Raw genomic sequence first — 19,182 nt, 5'->3', positions numbered from 1 at the left:
TCGGGTCATCTTCTCTATTTGAGTTCTTCATTTGAGGTAGGGATTCTCCTTGTTCCTGTTCAATACTCCGTCTATAGATAGACATGTGGTAATTTTTATATTGCATGAAAATTGTACCATGTTGGATTTGTTTGAAAATCATGAAATGAACCTAGGGTTGGTTGTGTGGAGAATGGTTTTGGCTTCATTGATTGTTGGCTTGGCTAATTAGAATATAAATTAGCATGTTGTAGTTAATAGAAGAAAAGCCCTAAATTATATTTTGGTTGGGTAAATTATAATGGGGGTTTGTTGACCTTTGTGTGTAAATCTCTTTCGTCAAAATGAGTGTGGTAAGGGTGTTAATGCCTAAGGGATTAACCATGGCTTTGGAGTTGATTCTATGGAAACAAGATTAGTGGAGTTGGTTTTGTGATAACAAAAAGGAAATGGAATCGTTTTTGTGAAAATGAGGGACGTGTTTTCGAAATAAGTTTGAGAATTGGATTGTTGTATCTTGAGTGTTGAACACACATGTAGAAGTTGTTTCTTTAACTACCATGTTAATATTGTTGTTGGGTTTTTGATTCATGAAATTTGAGTCTTTTAATAGATGTACTAACTATATGCATCTAGAGGTTTTGTCCTTGGTCATCGGTGGAGGATGACACGGTTGTGTAGAATTGTCGGGTTTGCATTATACCATTGTTAATGGAACATCGTATGTGATGAATTATTGAGATACATTATATATGTATGCTTGCTTGGGAAGAGGTAGATATGTGTTCATATACTTTAACACATTGCTGGAGTCTTGATAGTTTATGTATATGCATTATACATGTTGGTTATGCCTTGATGTGCTGTGATCGTTGGTGTCGTGCCCCGCGCTGAGAATTAAAGGTATCATACCCTTCCAGCTAGCGCCTGGAGAACTGACTGCGCTAATAATCGAAGGTACCATACCCCTCCAGCTAGCGCCTGGTAAACTGGCTTGTTGTTAATGTTGTTGAGTGGGGTGTATTGTTGGCTTACTATGCACATAGCTAGTAGAGTGAAACGGGATTGTTGTTGTTTCGTTGTAACTGAAAATATCATGGATTTTGATTGGTTACAGTTAGGAGGACCGAGTTACTCCATTGGTTGATTGTATACATGTTGGTGGGTTGTAAATTTATATTTTTACAAAGATATGCATGTATAGTTTTGATAGTAATGGAAACGAACCAAAATGTCATTTTTGTCTTTTGGAAAGTGTGGAAGAGAACGAATATTTTATAGATAAACATGTTTGAAAAAGTAAATTTGAGTATGTATAGGAAATGGAAGAGGGTATCGGGCTCGGTGAGATTACTTCCTAAGTATTTGTTAATGATATGAAAGATTGAGAATGGGGGTTAATGAAAGGAAAAAGGAAAGATAAACCACTTGTAGTGTTGAATGAAATGATTGTTTTCGAGAAAAGTTCATACATATATAATTTTGTATAAACTGTCACATTACTACTCTAGTATGAGAATGAGTGTTCATGATCATAGCTATCTGTAAGTTGTTATTGTTGAGGATCATGTTGAGTTCCCTACTGGACTATATGTTCATCCCACGTTGTTGAATCTTTTTCAGGTGTTAAGCAGGTTGGGCTGCAAGATTTGGTTCTACTTATTTACTGGCCACGGGGCCTCAATTATGTTGGCGGAATGCCATTGTTGTAAAAGGGTTACACCCTTCTTCTTGTACCTTAAATGATGTAAGCCCAAGGGCGATTTATTATGTATGTTCATGTAATATATACTTTGCATACGAATGAGAGTACTGTTAATTGCTTCTACGGATTGGATGTATGAGTTTACTTCCGTATATTATCCTTGAAATTGAATTAAGTTAATGAATTTGGTAATGACTTCGAGTAATAAAAAGTGGGGCGTGACATGCACCGATTAGGTTCCTTTTGAGTTTTCATTTTAACTGAGTTTTCGTTTTTACTGCATTGGTTTTAAATTATTTTCATTAAAAAAAATCTGAAAATGGTATTACTTGAGGTATTTGTTCAATAATTTCCATTGTCAAGGCTTTGGATTATTTGATTTGCTTGAATTTTATGATTTTACTGTAAACATTGTCGTGTTGAATATATTTTTGTGAGTGAGTGCTTTGTGTCGCGTGTTCTTTTGTGCGAACATAATTACATACTCATTAGGCACACATCCGTATTGAGTGTTTTTCTCCCTTGGTGAACAAAGCTTACCTGGTGACACAAACTATGATCACCCATTAGGTATACAACCCTAACAAAACATGCACATTTTGTTCACTTCATGAAATCAGACATAAGTGGGAAATTCTTTTAGTAGTTTAGTTTGTTTAAAGACTTTAGAGGTGCAATAGTATTTTCTATAATATGGGTTTTGCAAGGTTTACATGGGGGAGACTCTAGATCTTCCATTTTCAATTATCAAATGCAGACATTTCTCCTTCTACTCTTCGGTTTTAATTTTTTATTGAAGATTTTGATTTATTTTTTCAAGTGATTTTGTGATTTTGAAAATGCTACACACAACTGAAATTTACACATTAATGAACCGTCATTGGGATTTATAATCTCTATCATTGGGATTTATAGAGATGGATAATTTAACAAAATTTACACATTAATGGACTGTCAATGACCAAATGTCTAGCTTTGTATTGAACTGCATAGGCATGTTAGTTGTTTCTTAACTTAGTTATGTCTGAAAGTTTGCATGCCACTTGCAGGTTTTTGAGGTGCTCTTGATAATTTGATGTATTACTTATTTAATATTTAATTTTAATTTTATTGTTTTGGAATGGATTGTTTTTTAGTGTGTAGTGTGTAATTTTATTTTTTTAGAATTGCAGAGCACTGGTTGGTGTGCATTGGTTGGTGTGCATTTTAAATTTAATTTGTTGGGATTGCATAACACTTTGTGTTATTTAAATTGTTGTTTAGCTATCATGGCATTTAGGAGTTCTGGTTTGCTTGATAAATTTATTATCCAAATAACATCTGTGCTCTGGTGCAAGCAGCCATTATTTTGAGTTCGTCTCACTAAAACACAGTTCCCCCAAAGAAATTTAAATTTAACTGCTATCAACTCCAATCAGCAATGTGGGGTTTCTTCTAGTTAAGTTCTGGAATTTGGCAAATAATGATCACTAGTTGCGACAATTCAACTGGCCGGTTGCCCCAAACTATTTTAAAGGATTGAATCAATCTGTACCAACTGTCAGAGAACTTTTGTACTCAATATACATATTTTTCTAATTCACTGTTTGTGCTCCAATCAGCAATGTGTGGTTTCTTTGCTTGATTTGGTTTTTCGTCCCTTGAGTTATTTGTCACTACATCTGATCCGTTCACATTGTCAAGTGTTCATTTTGGATACTTCTATGAATGCGTCTCTCCCAACTTTAGAGAACTCACGGTGTGTCTCACATTTTTACTTGGAGTTACTGGTGAGGGGTTTTCTGATGAATTGCTTGCTGTCTAGGGTATTCTATTGGTCTTTTTTTATCAGATTTGTTCTTGATTTGGCTTCACTCCTTATTCCTGTTAGTGACGGAGCTGCATCTTTTCGATTTATGATCTGACATGCTAAATGCTGGTCTATCAATCTGCCATTTGAAGTGCTCTTCTTTCTATTAGGGTGACTGTTAAAGTTCAATCAACCACACTAGTGTCCCAATTCGTCTTTCTTTCGCATTCAGTGGATTCTTTGCTCTTGTACTCCATTAAACTTCTATCATTGTCTTATTAATTATTTATGTTTATTCTTTCTTTCCCTTATTTAAAAAAATTTATAGTCTGATTAATCAATACTTTCTCTTTGGCTTTGAAGCTACAAACAACTAGCTTTCAATCAAAAGCTACTTGAGGCATAGGTGGGATAGAATAGGACTTCTTTTTAGCCTCAAAGTATGTCTTACTCCAGTTAGGATGCACAATTATTCTATACAGGACTTCGGTACTGTGAGAGTGGAAGAGGTTTGGGCACCACTAGCTAAAATGGATGTGAATGAAATGAAATTCTTAAAATACTTTTACGCTTTGTTTGGATTGAGGGGAGGGAAAGTGAAAGAAATAATTAATTATGAGAAAAATGAAAGAATTACTTACATTGACATTGTCGTTTTTCTCTCTATGATTTCTTGTCCATTGCTCTCTATGATCTTTGACTCTTGTTTGGCGTAACATATATGTAATTTTATTTTTTTTAGTTTTTTTGGTATAAAAAAAAAGGGGTGGCACAGGCTTAGGTAGACCCCAGCCCCCGACAAGGCTCCCCCAACTGTTGATCCAACAAGCCAAACCAGGGGAACGCAAGGGCACCACACTGAGAGGCAATGGGGACTTGAACATGGGTTGAAAGCATTTTCGCGCCGAGCGCTATCCACTGAACCCACCCCCTTTGGGCGTAACATATATGTAATTAATTATTAGTGTTTGATTGCTTTGAAATTTATTATTAGTTAATTGAGAATTTTACATATGTTGTAACACAAGAAAATTATGTATTGATATTAATAGTGTAACGCCCCCAAAATAATACATAAATCCATCACTTTAGACATGCATTGATACAAAAGAAATTAACCACTTCTATTCATCAGAGTAGTTCTTACACTCGTATTACATGTTAACAACAAAAGCAAATGCCCTATAGGCTTACAGCTTTCCAAGTTAACACTTGGTTACACAAAAGAAGAGTACTAAATCTATACAAAATAAGCCCTTGGCTTGATATACATGTAGTACAAATAAAACAATCAAAAGAGTCTTCAACTCTCATCATCATCCAAGCTATGTCCTTGGAGGTGGCATGCTACCTGTACCTGAAAATAATGTCCCGTATCGGGTGAGCCAACGCCCAGTAGAGATATGCTAAACACAGTATGAGCAATAACTAAGACATTAGCAATTGATAAATGTTCAATTTCCACCCATCAGTTCATAATCCATTTCCATTTCATATTTCATGTCATAACAATTTCACAATTTACACCAACGGCTCAGAACCTGGCCACCCACTTGTATGAGACAGTGACTCATATTAAACATTTCCCATTTTACAATAGATAAACATATTAGTTGTATCAACATCTCAACAGATAAGCATACAAACTGTATCCACATTTCAACAAATAAGCATATTAGCTATATCAACACTTCCATAGATAAGCATATGAGCTGTATCAACACATTATCTGACAAGCATATGAGCTGTATCAGTGGAGTCCATCCCCTATCTTCCCCTAAACCGTGGAGTACATCCCCTATCTCCTCCCCCACACACACAACGTATATACACATAGGTCATATACACAATCAATCAATACATAACGTTAATGTATTCTATCAACCGTCATACTCTATGACATAACCAATTGATTAGTTTTAGTTTGCCTAATCATCATACATTGTCTACAACAATCAAAACTACCCTCCACCGGTAGCCCAAGCAATTATTTCTAAACAGATAATAAAAGCTTCAACAGATAAAGTATCAATGTTTTCAAGAGTGAGCGATTAACAAATCCAACTCCACCATTTCATCACATAATAAACCAATTCCATTATTTACAACTCAATTTCATAAATCCATAACTTTCCCAAATTAATTGTACCAATTAATTTATATACAAATTGGGACATTCTCCCCCATTTTTTTCAATAATAACCCAATGGTCCATATTTCATCAACCAACAACCATACCACTATTTTGAAACCCAAAATACTCATTTTAGAATCAAAATAATAAAACCATCTTTAAACATTTTGAAACCCTAAGTCCCAAAATTTCCCAACTTCAACACTTTATCAAAACAATCAAAAATCTATGTTAAAGACCATAAGAGTGAGTAGGAATCCCTACCTCAAATTCGGAGCTCAAGGGAAGAAGATGACGAAACTCAACGTGCTCCAAAACTCGAAATTTTCGGATCAAAGGAAAGCCCTCGACGATCAACCCAACTTTTATAAAGACCAAAGGTGAGGAAAACACCCTAGCTAGATCAATACTTAGAGAGAAGTAGAGGTTCTAGTGAGAGAAGCTCTCTAATGGAGGTTTGGAAAAGTAAGAGAGAGAAAAGGAGTTGAAAAAGTGATCCAAAAGTCGGATCTCGGATTTAAATAAAAGTCGCCCCGCTCGAGCGTGGAAACCCTCGCTCGAGCGTCACTCACAGACTCCCGCTCGAGCGTCAACAATCCCGCTCGAGCGACGGATACACACTTCCAGAACTTTTTACTGAACCAGGTCTCCGCTCGAGCGTCAACTCTCCCGCTCGAGCGTCACACACAACACCCCGCTCGAGCGTCCAAACCCCCGCTCGAGCGTACAACATTGCAGAGAAGATACTGGAAGATAGAGAAATACGCTCGAGCGCCGAAACTCCCGCTCGAGGGGACAAACAACAACGAAGGGCCCGCTCGAGCGTCAAAAGCCCCGCTCGAGCATGAAGGCCAAAATCTGGGCAACTACTCTTGGTTTCTAAGTTCAACCAACCTGTTTCAAACCTGCCCAACACAACCCAAGACTCGAATACAAGGAGTAAAGGATGTAAACAAGATATATACAACAACTAACTCCATGGAACCTAAGTCCGAACACAACGATCAAAGGAAGGGAAACCGGGATCGCTATAAATAGAATTTAACTTGTTAAAGTGATTTGAAGGCTAATCTTTTTATTATCTAGCTTGAATTTCTTATTGTGTGATATGTAACTGAATTTCTGCCGAGCTTTCCTTTGAATCGTAAAAAATCTTCTTCAATATTATCGTGTGGAATAATTTGGTATTTAACAAGAAGAATCCGGATTGGGAAATCGTTCTGGATAGAGTTATGTCCAACGTAACATCTTGGGCAAAAACTAAGGAGTTCAAAGAATTCTCAGTGGTTGATTTTATATTTGATTTTGTTAGTATTAGAGCTTGTCTGTGATTTGATTTTATGCCTCATGGATGCTGCTGCTTTAACTTGGTTGATGATACTTTACTTGATTTGTTTATTAATCAAGTGGCTACTCTGTTTTGAGTTGCTGGTGTATCTTGGCCTGATTGCTTTGTTGCTGTTTTGAGTTGCTGCTTTATCTTGGCTGAAACAAAGTGTTTCATTTCTAAAATTGAACTTTAAAAACTCAAAATCATGTTTAAAAGTTGGAAATATGATTTGTTACATGTTGCAACCACCTCACTCTTGATGAAACATCGTGTCTAAGTGGACTCTTAGAGATTGTGATTAGGTGCTATAATCATTTTTAACATGCTAGAATTTTTATTTAGATTAGAATATGTTGGAATTTGAGTTCAAGTACTCTAGGTAAGTATTAGATCATGAGATTTGTTTAAATACTAGATTTAAAAATATGAAGAAAAAAAAAAAAGGTTTTTGGTAAGTGGGTAGGAAAAAAAATGGAAGAAAATGAAGTTTATTTCTCCTTTATTTTATTTTAAATTGGAAGAACATGAGCTATTTCTTTGTTGTAGGTAGGTCACCTCTTAAACAACCTCGGAGAGCTATGTTCCCCAACATTTCGGTAGACTCCATCACATTGGTATATGATGATTGGCATGGGCTAGAAAGATGCATATGTTGAGAAGACTTTCAATTTTTATCTTAATCTTGAAATATTTGAACATGGGATTGTGAGCTATTAGGATGATATTGAGACCATCACAGTTTTTACAATAAGCTTTGAGCTGTCCTAGATACAGATTGTCCTAGAAACTGGATCTTATACCACAGTCAGTGCTTATCAACATGCTGACTGACCACAACAAAGTATTCATAACGAAAGGAAAAATCTACACAATTTTTATCATGTGAAAAGAGTCGGCCAATATGAAAGAACAAGTGGGAAAGAACAAAAGCTCCACATGAGTCCTTCAAAACGTGAAAACTGCAAGTGAGAGGAACTACCATTAAAGCACCATACATAACCCCCCCCCCAAAAAAAAAAGTCATCTCAACAAAATAATTAAAAAAAATTCAAAAGCATGAAATTTTTCAAGAGGCAAATGAAGTTGAACAAAGACACAAAACCCTATGAAGCACAGACACCTCTCCGAAGGCAACGTATGGGTGTCCGACACGTGTCGAACATGGACATGCGTTGGACACGTGTCAAACACTCTACCTAACTTGTCCCCCCACTTTTCTTTTTCTTTTTTGCAGCTAGACACTCTCGATCATGTTATAGACACATTGGAGACATAAACCCTACCCCATTGGAGATAGAGAGAGAAACTCTAATCATTGAAGATAGAGACAGAGATAGAGAAAGCGAAAGGGTGAAGAACCTATTGAAGCCCTAGATCAAGGTTTGTTATTCCAATCTGTGTGTTTGACTCCCTCTCTCCCTCTGTTCGGTGCTCAGTGTGATCCCAACCCTCAAATTTGAATTCTCTCTTCACAGTCACTTCCTCTACGGCTCAACTAATGGATCGAATCGAATGTAATTGCAAAGAAGCCCAAAGATCCACCAAACAATGGCAATTCTAACTCTGGTTCTAGTTCGTCCAAGATTTTTGAAACCCTTTTCAAAGATGTCCCAAAACAGAACACCTTCATCTTCTTCGTTTCTTTTGTCTCTCTCTCTCTCTCTATCTCTCTCTCTCTCTCGCTGTGTTCGTCTCTCCCTCTTTCTCTATTCGATTCTCCTCTTGCTTCTTTGTTCGACTCTCTCTCATTTTCTTTGTGTTTTGACTGTCTATCTCTCTCATATCCACCCAAATAAAGACTGTCGTCTCTCTCTCTCTCCCCTCTTCTTTATTGTTTTCTTTTTCTTTGTTTTTACCTATTTTATTTTTGGTAACAAAAAAATCTTTTTTATTACCTCTTTTACTTTTTTTTTATTTTTTTAATATTATTTTTTGTTAAAAATTAATTATTTTTATTTGTAAAAAAAATTAATTTATGAATGATATTTGATATTAAAAAAAATAAATAATATAAATAAAAATAATATATCTTTTTTAATTTTACATATAATAAATAAATAAAATTATAGCTATTGAGCGTGTCCCCAACATGTCGTGTCCCTCATTTTTTAAAAATTTACGTTTACACATGTCCGTGTCCATGCTTCATAGACAAAACCAATAAAGTCCATCTTGTTTAAATCTCTATAGTTCAATATTCATAATTTTTCAAACTAAATACAAAGATCCCTACTACAAATACAACCTCTATCAATATCAAAAATATTTCACAAAAGCCAACATGTACATTGATAAGCCTCTTCCTCCAAAAACTGTTTAACCATCTACCTCCAAAAAGCCATATCCAAATCAAGGATGCATATAACCAACTGTACAAAATGATATTAGAATCTTAACTGGGATAATCAATTGCTCTTTGAAAATAAATTAAGTTATTATTTTTATCAATTCAATTTCAGACAGGCCACACTTCTCACTACTAAAAAAAAAAAAATCAATGTGTTTGGTTTCAGTTTTCTGAATTCAGTTTTCTAAAAACTGAGTCTTTTATTTTTCGTATTTTTTTGTTTTTAGTGAATATTTTTAAAATTTTAAATATATTTTTTATTTTTTTAGATGCACCTTACTTATATGTATCTAAAATAGTAAAATATTTGTGAAAAAATATTTTAAAAAATTAATAAATACACAAAAATACGAAAATGTACTAAATTTTCGCATTTTTTTTTTGTATTTTTTGGTATTTAGTGTATTTTTTTTCTAAATTTACAAATATTATAATTTTTAGTGTATTTATGTTAGATGTGTCTAAAAATAAAAAAAAATGCTTAAAATATTAAAAAATTTCATTGAAAACATTTAAATACGAAAAATAAAAGAGTAGAATTTTCTTAAAACTGTTTTCTGAAAACTGGAACCAAACAAGTTGATACTTTTTGCGACCGCTACAAGCCGTCACAAAAAATAGAAATACAATCGCAAAAAGTTTTTTGCAGCGGCAAATGGGGGACGCAAACATGGGGGTGGAAAATACTTTTTGCAACGGCAAACTTATTCCGTCTGCCGTTTTGCCATCGCAAAAAAAAATTAAAAAAATGCTTACTATGTTTTAGTGACCATCTAGTTACTGTCACAAATAGTATTCAATGACATTTGTTCCACAAAATTAATTATTATAAGGGTAAATTACACTGACACCCCTTGGGATTTCTATTTAATACAGATCTCCTCTTCACGTTTGAAAAATTGCATTCCCCTCCCTGAAATTTGTAATCTCATTACAAATTGCCCCATGAATTGCCGATATCATGCTCTAAAATTTTTTTAATGACCATTTTGCCCTTTTCCCTACCGTTCCTTTTCCCTATCATGATGACTACATTCTACAACTTTCCATCATTAAATTCTATTTGAACATATTGTTATTGAGTGATGATATACAAACATAAAATTTATATAAAATTTTGAAACACAATGACATAGCTTAATGGTAACCTTTCACTTTAGAACAAAACATCAGTAAACATGATTTATATTTACGACATCACTATCACAACATTTTTATGATATTTTTTGTATAAATTTTTATATATGAATAGAATTTTTCATTTTTATTTCCACCATCATTTTTCTTTCTCATTTATTCACCCACATTTATTGCAGTATTACGAAACACCGTCATACACATATATTACAGTATTACTGAATTTTTATATATTTTTTTTGTATTTGGTGAATTTAAAAAAAAAATCACAATACATTATACTTCTTAAGTATATCTAGAATAGGTGTATCTAAAAAAAATTTAAAAAAATGTTAAAATATTAAAAAAAAATCAGCTAAAAAAAATAAATAAAAAAAATAAAAAAAAAACACACAAAATAAAAAAAATTAATTTTTTGTGTGGATTAAACCAAAGAAGATAATTGTTATTTATCTTGAAATGACATGAACAAAATATCAGCATTGTTCTATTATTTTATATGTATAAAGGCTAAGGGACAAATATGCCATTTTAATCTGACAATGTGGTATGTATAATTTTTCAAACATGAGGAGGGGATCTGTATTAAACAAAAACCTCAAGGGGTGTTAGTGTAATTTACCCTTATTATAAATATGCATTTGTTACAACAAAAATATCAACTGCAAGCACCTAACAAATTTTTTTATATGAAAAATAACATAAAATTAACAAATTAATTTAAACATGTAATAGAAATATATGTTTTCATGACAAGTAGTGGGATTGCAATAAAAAAAATCAAAAGAATAAAACTTGCTTTTGAGGGTTAAAAGATAACCTACATCTTTTTTGTTCAACACAAAGAGTCCTCGTTTGGGGAAAGCTATTCATCTTTCATCAAGTTAGGTACCTGGAACATTGGAGTAATGCCAATGCCTCCAGCAAGCATCCCAAAAGCTCTAACTTGGCCCGGTAGATACTTGAATCTTCCGTGGAGACACCACACATACATTAACTACAAAGATTTGAAAAACATGAACGTAGTTCAAAACCTTGACTTCAAATAACCATCTCAACTTCAGAAAAGAAATTTACACATCATGAGCTTCCCTGAATGTCTTAAAATATACTCAATTGAATGTTTATAGAAAAGTGTAAACAGCTCAACATGTAATAATTGCTAGAGAACTATCTTAAGAAAGTCAAAGCCAAACAATATGTTGTCCTATTCAATCCCTACACACTTACAACCTTTCTTATACCTTCTTCTAGAACCTTAAAAATATACAGGCTTTTCTTGCCCTAAACTTGCCACAAAGCCAAATCGAACAATAGATAATAGCATACCAAGTTTTCCAAAAGCTAATGAATTGTACCTGCAAATTAGAGGCAAAACTGATAATTATCACATGCCCATGAAGCAAAAACCTAATTGACAAAAATTTCAAATGGGCACATAACAAAGCATATTTACACAACTTTAACTTGATTACTATCTTTCAACAAAATGTACAAATTTAGCCAAAATTTTTCATTTTAACTCTTTAATTGGTAAAGGCCCTTGCAGTGACAAGTATAATCACTAATTGCCAAAATTTTTCCAACCTTTTCATTATATCAAACCCCAATGATCGTGAAATAGAAATAGGGAAATAGCATGGGCTTTAAATTCTTATCAGATCATATACACATAATATAGATTTTTAGAACCAAATAAAAAACCCTAGATTCCACATCATGGTACATATGAAAATACAATGAAACTTAGTTGCAGGAATCGCGCAACTAGGTGGCGATTCTGAGTAAGAATCGCGATTCCGCGATTCCTAGAAAGAAACGTGTAAGAATCGCATTTCTGTGGAGAGAGAAACGTGATTCAGTCCAAGATGGGATCGTAAAGGAGAGAGAGAGAGAGAAACCCTAACCTTCGACGTCGACATGAGAGGAGAAAGGGCTTCGATCATCTTCGTCACTCTCGCGATCGTCTTCGTCACTCTCTCGATCGTCTTCGTCTTCGTCACTCTCTCTGTGCTTCTCTCTCTCTCTCTCTTCGTCTTTGCTTCTCTCCCTCTTCGTCTCTGTTCGTTGTTCTCTTCAATCTCTCTCTCTTCGTCTAGATCATATATAATATATAATATATATAATTTATCATATATAATATATATAATAAATATAATTTATCATATATTATATATGTAATAAAAAAATATTTAATTATTATTCCTTAAAATATCATATATAATAATAATTTTTGTAAATTATTATTTCTTAACTTTTTAACATATAATAAATAAAATAAATCATCCAATTATTTAAAAGAAATCTAATTAAACCATATATAATAAAAAAAAATTATAAAATAAAATATCTAATTTTTCTTTTTATTTATTTTAACATAATTTATTATTCCTTATTTATTATATTTTTTTATTTATAATATATATCAATTAAAAATAAAAAAAATAAATTAACGATAATATATTATTTAAAAAATATAATAAATAAATAAAATAATTAATGTATATTAAAATAAAAATATTTATAAAAAAACTTCTAATGTGCATTAAAATATATATATATATTACCGCTCCCCGAGACGCTCCTAACGTAAGAAACTTCTATTGGCTCACGATTCCCCGCTCCCGTTCCCGCCCCTGCTCCCGCTTCGTGCAACTACGCAATGAAACAATAACAAAAGGGGAAAAGAATTATGTTGTATTAAACATCTTCATTGGTTACGAAGAATTCTAATCTTGGATATGAAAAAATAACAATTGCAAGACATAATAACAAAAAATAATGAATATATAGTTCCGAGACATAATAACAAAAATTAGATATCATACATAACCTATGTCATGCATATAGTACCTCATCCTCAACACTTTCAAAGGACTCATCATCAGTATCATGATGATTTGACGGTATGTAGTCATTGTCATCTACCTCAACCCTAATGTTCTTTCCCTTCTCATTGACACAATTGGGCTGAGTAGAACCCATCAAAGAATACACTTGTAGAGCATTCATTTTCTTATTATTCTTCTTGATTCTCTTATTTATTTCCTTTTCGTACTCTTTTAGCTTCTGTTTCACTAGAAAACCTGGTTTGATCCATTGTTTCTCCCCTTTGGCCATTTTGGTAACTAAAAAGCATAAATTTATATAAAACATAAAATATAAAGCAAACTATTTACTTGAAGAGACAAAGCAAAATATAACATAACCATGTAATGCATAAAAAATATGTCTATATACAAAGCACAAAACAAAAACTACATATCAAGATCCATCTCTTTCCTGTCTAGATTTGTGGTACCTATATGCTCAACTTTGAAGTTCAATCAAAGTTAATTAAAGTTAGGTGAATAAGACAAATTTTATATATAAAAATAAATAAATAAATAAATAAAAATTACACATTTAAAAAATAATTTGAAGTTCAATGTTTATGCCGAGTTATATAAATGATAGCCACACATAAATCACACGAGGAAATAGACAAAGGAAATTAGCATAAAAAATCATGGAAAACTCTTCTCAAATAAAAACCATTAATACTCCTTAACTCATCATTTTTTTTTGGGTGGGGGGGGGGCCGCGGGGGGGGACAATTACTTAAAAAAAAAAAACCAAGTTTTGAGCCATTTAACACAATAAACTTTGTATTTTTAATTTTGTCAATTTATAGTTGGCCCAGAAAAAGATAAATACTATCCCATAAGTCATACCCAACCAAGTTCTAATCACCCTTACAAAGATGTGAGGTGAAGAACCTGCATCAACCAAAAAAAGCACCTTTCACACATACAACTCAAAATGTGCAAAAAGGGTCCCATAAACTAGATCTTTCCACAAGTTCATCCTTGGGCTTGGGCTGAGTTTTATCCTAGAAACTCAATTACAGTTGGATTCAAATGGATTGGACAACAGGTACCGCCTCTTACACTAAGACCACCAATTTCACAACCACCATAACCACCGTCATCATCGTCGCCACTCCTTACCACCATTTCAACTCCACTAGTATCATTACTCTATCACCACCACTGTCACTCCCTACACCACCACCGCCATTGCTACCACCCTACTACCACATCCACCTTCACCTCCAAAATTATCATATTTTAAAATTTTTAAATGAATCAAATATATTTTTGTTAAAAAGATACTAGAGTGCAATGGTTAGTTTTATGGGAGAGTACTTTAATCATCATCTGGTCTTCGAATAATTAGCAGACTTGAGCTAATAATTTCTTTTATTTATGTTATGCTAATAAAAACTTATAATAAAGGGAGTTCCAACAACATTTTCATTAAATTAATCATATAACTACAAAAGTAAAATAAATAAATAAAATCATAGCTTAATTTGTGATAAATGAACACAAAATCCAAGAATAATTTCCCAACATAGAATGCTTTCGTTTCTTGCCACTATTAATTTGTGATAACACAAACTCCTATCTATATGCTTTAAAACGGTGGGGTAAAAAACAAACACATAGTATTGTACACTAATCCCAAAGAAAATAAACCAAACTCAAATTAGCTGGAGAAGCCCAAAGATGTACACAATAAAAACCAAAACCACCCACCCACCAGGCACTCCCAACATAATATCACCCCAATCAAAACCAACAACCATCTCATGTCATTGACCAACTACCCCCTTCTATGTATCATGACATTGTTATTCACAAATCATAAGATAACTAAATTAGTAACCAAAATTAGATACAAAAACAGAATCAATTTTAGATAATTAAAAACAATAAGAAGCATGTTGGACCCACCACATTGGCCTATGCGAATTCAATGGTTAGCTTTTACATAAATAGCACCAATGTAAGTAATGGTTGACTTATATGATAATATGAGTTACAGAGCTCTAATGTGCTCACATGAGTTTGGCGACACCATTCATCCCACAATATACCAAGTACATGACAAAAGTTCATATCTGGAATTCATATACATTTCAAATATTTAAATATCAGATTTCAAAATTCAACAACAATTTCAATATTCATCAACAGATTAATTACATTCTCAATAATACAAAGGACATCATATCCAAACTACACATTTCAATATTATTGAGATTTATGAATCAAAATCACACTTGAATTAGCATGTTGTCATACGCGCCAAATTAAGTCATTCTTCTCACATGCAGGGGATGAAAACAAAGACATTACACTTCAAAACCAAAAACGAAATGTGTTTTGCTGAATAACAATACAAATAAAATATCATATAAATTAGAGTGCTGACACAAATATATATATATATAGAGAGAGAGAGAGAGAGAGAGATATATTTAGATAATCAAAACAATAACACATTAACCAACAATACCAAAACAGAAAGTAATATACCTTAGGAAAATAGTAAACAGGGTATGATCTACCTGACCACATTTATCCATCAACTAGAGATGGTAGCTACTGCAGAAAATGTAAATATAGCTAAGCTTTAGAAATCTGGGAAAGGGGAGGGAGATAGAGAGAGACAAAGATAAATCGAAAGGTGGCGGTGGCGAAATGGTAGTTGTTGATCGAACGGTGGTGGCAACTTCCAATTATAGGTGGAACCGGATGAAGAAAATTGCTGCACAAACACCAACAAACAATTATCAAACTGCCATACCACCATAGGAATCCCTCTGTCAACTGAGAGGGAATGGATGGATGGGATGAGGTGAGAGGAAACCGTGAGAAAGGGTTCTACACAGAGAGAATAGAGACAAAGAGAGTTGAGAGAATCTAGGGTTTTGTTAAAGATTACAAGGGAATTTATTTTTAGGGCAAAATTTTGGAGGTTTGATTCAAATTCTGGGAAAAAATCAATAATTTAATGGACACCTAGAAATAAAAGATAAAAAAGAGATCAAATGAGTTCTCTCTCCTTTTAACTTGTGGTTCTTCCACAATTCCACGTTGTCGTAGGCCTCTCTTTATAACATTTTAGCATTTTATAACACGTGCAATAGTCAAATTTATAAAATAATATATATATATAATATATATATATATATATATTACATAGGCAAACATTGATATTAATATTGCAAAAGGAAGATATTCACCTACTCAGTTTGTGGCACTTCCACTCAACCAACAAAAAGCCAGCTATGAAATTCAGTTACATACCACTCTCAGAAATTCAGACTAGATATGAAAAGGATTACCCTTCAAATCACTTTTACCTAAGAGTATCTCCCATGCTTCACTTCTTTTATCATATTTAAATTTAATGATTAAAGAGCTAAAAGTGAGCTCCAATCAGGGGAGAGACAAAATTAAACCAAATCAAGGTTGAACAAAATCCTTCACCAAATTTCAAACAATCATATTTTTACTCAAATATAATAAAATTTTAATTCTGTCAACTATACATGAACTTCAACACTCAAAGAAACATTTGTTTCTAAACATAAGTTCCGACAATTTAAAGTCACTGCTTACTACAACTTTTAAAACATAATTTAAGCTTTGGTAGTTGAGAGACATTGAATGACTCGGTGAGTTTTGTGGTTCCTTAAGAGCAAATAACCAAAGTTACTATTGTGAGCCACAAGCATCAATGAAAAAATAAATAAAAATAAAAACAAGAGAGAAAAAAAATTCCAAAAACTAAAACCAAATTAAAGGATCACACATCCACCAATTCAATAATTTTAAATTTTACACATGGTCTCAATTACCAAACAAACTAAAGCACAACCACAATTTTAATTTCTACACCTTCACATTATCTCAACTACCAAACAAACTAAAGCTTTCAACCCAAATAAAACCAAACCAAAAAAAAAAAAAAAAAAAAAAGCAAAACACAAAACTAGCTAACAAAAACAAAAAAGAGATCTCATCTTCTTCCTCAATGCGAGGTTCTACAAAGCAAATAAAACTACCAACACCATCGATGGACACAATAATACTCCAAAAAAAATCAATCTAAGGTTTTAGATTTTTAGATAATATAGATCAAAAAAATCACTCAAGTTCTTGTGGACCTCGTTAAGCTCACGGTTCACGTTAATCGTGCAATGAAGGTAATGCACAACTTTCATTGCACATCGATGACAAATTCATATCCAGCACAAAACTTGTAATGGATCCTGACTCAAACCAATCTAGTCAAAAGGATAAAACCAAATCAAATATATAGCTTAATTTATTGATAATTCAACTCTGGCGTGACTTCTATATACTGAATTCAGACCACATCAACATTTCAAACCATTAGTTTGTACTCCATAGTTTCTGTAAATCGATTCATTCATGTTAATGTCCACAAATCAATTCATCAACATTTCAGCTATTTGAATAGGGTTTCCTATGTTTTTACTTCAATTCCATCAATTATGCATCAACTTCAGCACTCAGAGAAACCATTTGTTTCTGAACACAAGTTCCAGCAGTTTAAAGTCACTGATTACTACAGCTGTTAAAACAGAAGGGCATGAAATTGTGCAGTTTTCAACTAAGGGGTAGCTAGCTGTATAGGTGACCTCCTTCAATAACTATAGTAAGGAGTGACCCCATTTGATGGCTCTATTGTAATTTTTTAATCAAGGGCACCAATTCTCTCTATAAACATGGAGTGGCAAAAGTATAATCAAGCAAGTTAACCAAAAAAATTGTCTATTTATTAACAAAAAGAAGTGAAGCTATGATGGGTACTTATAACCAATGTGATAAAAAGAATATGGATTGCTATTGTGCATCATAAAAGAAATGAAGCTATGCTTGGTACATACTAACATAAATATTGAGTTATCTAACATAAATTAAACTCTACCTAAAAAAAAAAAAAAAAAAAACAGAAATTGACAAGTATTTTAATGTTATTGAACTATGAAAGTAAGAGATACCCATTCAAATAGCTGAAAGCTCCACCTCATTGTATTGCTGCATGTATCTCTGCAAACCCACCAATTAACAATTGGATTAAGATACCACAATAAATGATTCTATTCTGAAAATAAATGTATTTTAAAGCAATTCTCTATCATTACTCCAGCATGAATCTCAGATTTAACACTTCATTTTTTTTGCAATTCTTTATTGTAACTCATTCAACCACAAAACATTAAATAACACAAACAATCAAGGCTTAAATGGTCTTCAAAATCACATAATCTCATAAATTACACCTTAAAAAAAAATATCAAGTCTTTCTTCGAAGGAAATGGGACTGTATGGAGATGGGTTTTCGATTTTTTTACTTAATCATACAAAAAAATTCATGTCCTCTGCTTGAAAACCCTAAATTTGAAAATTTCCTCTCAGCACAGACAAATCGCAGATAATAACAGTAAAAGTAAGGGCTTTGGGCGATTATGAACTACATACATACCAGTTTGTAACCGAGCTCGAATACATCTAGGTTGTTTAAGTTGGAGATGACGGTGGCAGGAAGTGTAGGATCTCTTGAGAGAGAGTGACACCTAGAGGGTTAAAATCAGGGCTCCGAGATAAAACAGAATAGGGAAGAGAAAACAGAATAGGGGGAGAGAGAGAGAGAGCGTAATTTCTCAAAATGTTAGTGCTGAAGAAAAGGTCTAGGATTTGTCCCAAAAAAAACAAAAAATTAGGAGGGAATTTTGATTTGGACAAAATTTCGGGTGTTTGTTCCAAATGTTTTACAATTATTTGGGGGAAAATTATGATAAAATTGATAATTTTCTTCTAGTAACAATTAAAAAAATTCATGATTTGAGTATTATAATAAAATAAATTATTAATTTTTTATTTTGTTAATTAAAATTCTA

The 19,182-nt window shown here is 32.9% G+C and overlaps 1 long non-coding RNA gene across 4 annotated transcripts; it reads right to left on the bottom strand.

The window, feature by feature from the left end:
- Window positions 1-4,572: 4,572 nt before the first annotated feature.
- On the bottom strand, window positions 4,573-18,956 carry LOC145792824 (uncharacterized). Of its 4 annotated transcripts, none has more exons than XR_014332757.1 (6): window positions 18,768-18,956; window positions 18,283-18,331; window positions 12,989-13,076; window positions 12,329-12,516; window positions 11,246-11,779; window positions 4,573-4,830 (listed from the first exon to the last, which is right to left on the bottom strand). It is a non-coding gene; the product is annotated as an uncharacterized LOC145792824 (long non-coding RNA). The 4 variants fall into 4 exon arrangements; XR_014332758.1 differs by lacking the exon at window positions 4,573-4,830 and adding an exon at window positions 9,028-9,306; XR_014332759.1 differs by lacking the exon at window positions 4,573-4,830 and adding an exon at window positions 9,028-9,306 and having other exon boundaries at window positions 11,314-11,779.
- Between the last annotated feature and the right edge of the window lie 226 nt (window positions 18,957-19,182).

Source organism: Camellia sinensis, chromosome 6, assembly GCF_055761805.1.
Source record: "Camellia sinensis isolate YWXY chromosome 6, ASM5576180v1, whole genome shotgun sequence".
Classification (NCBI taxonomy): Eukaryota; Viridiplantae; Streptophyta; class Magnoliopsida; order Ericales; family Theaceae; genus Camellia; species Camellia sinensis.
The sequence above is the reverse complement of the archived record's forward strand: the minus strand, read 5'-3'. Positions and strand labels throughout refer to the sequence as shown.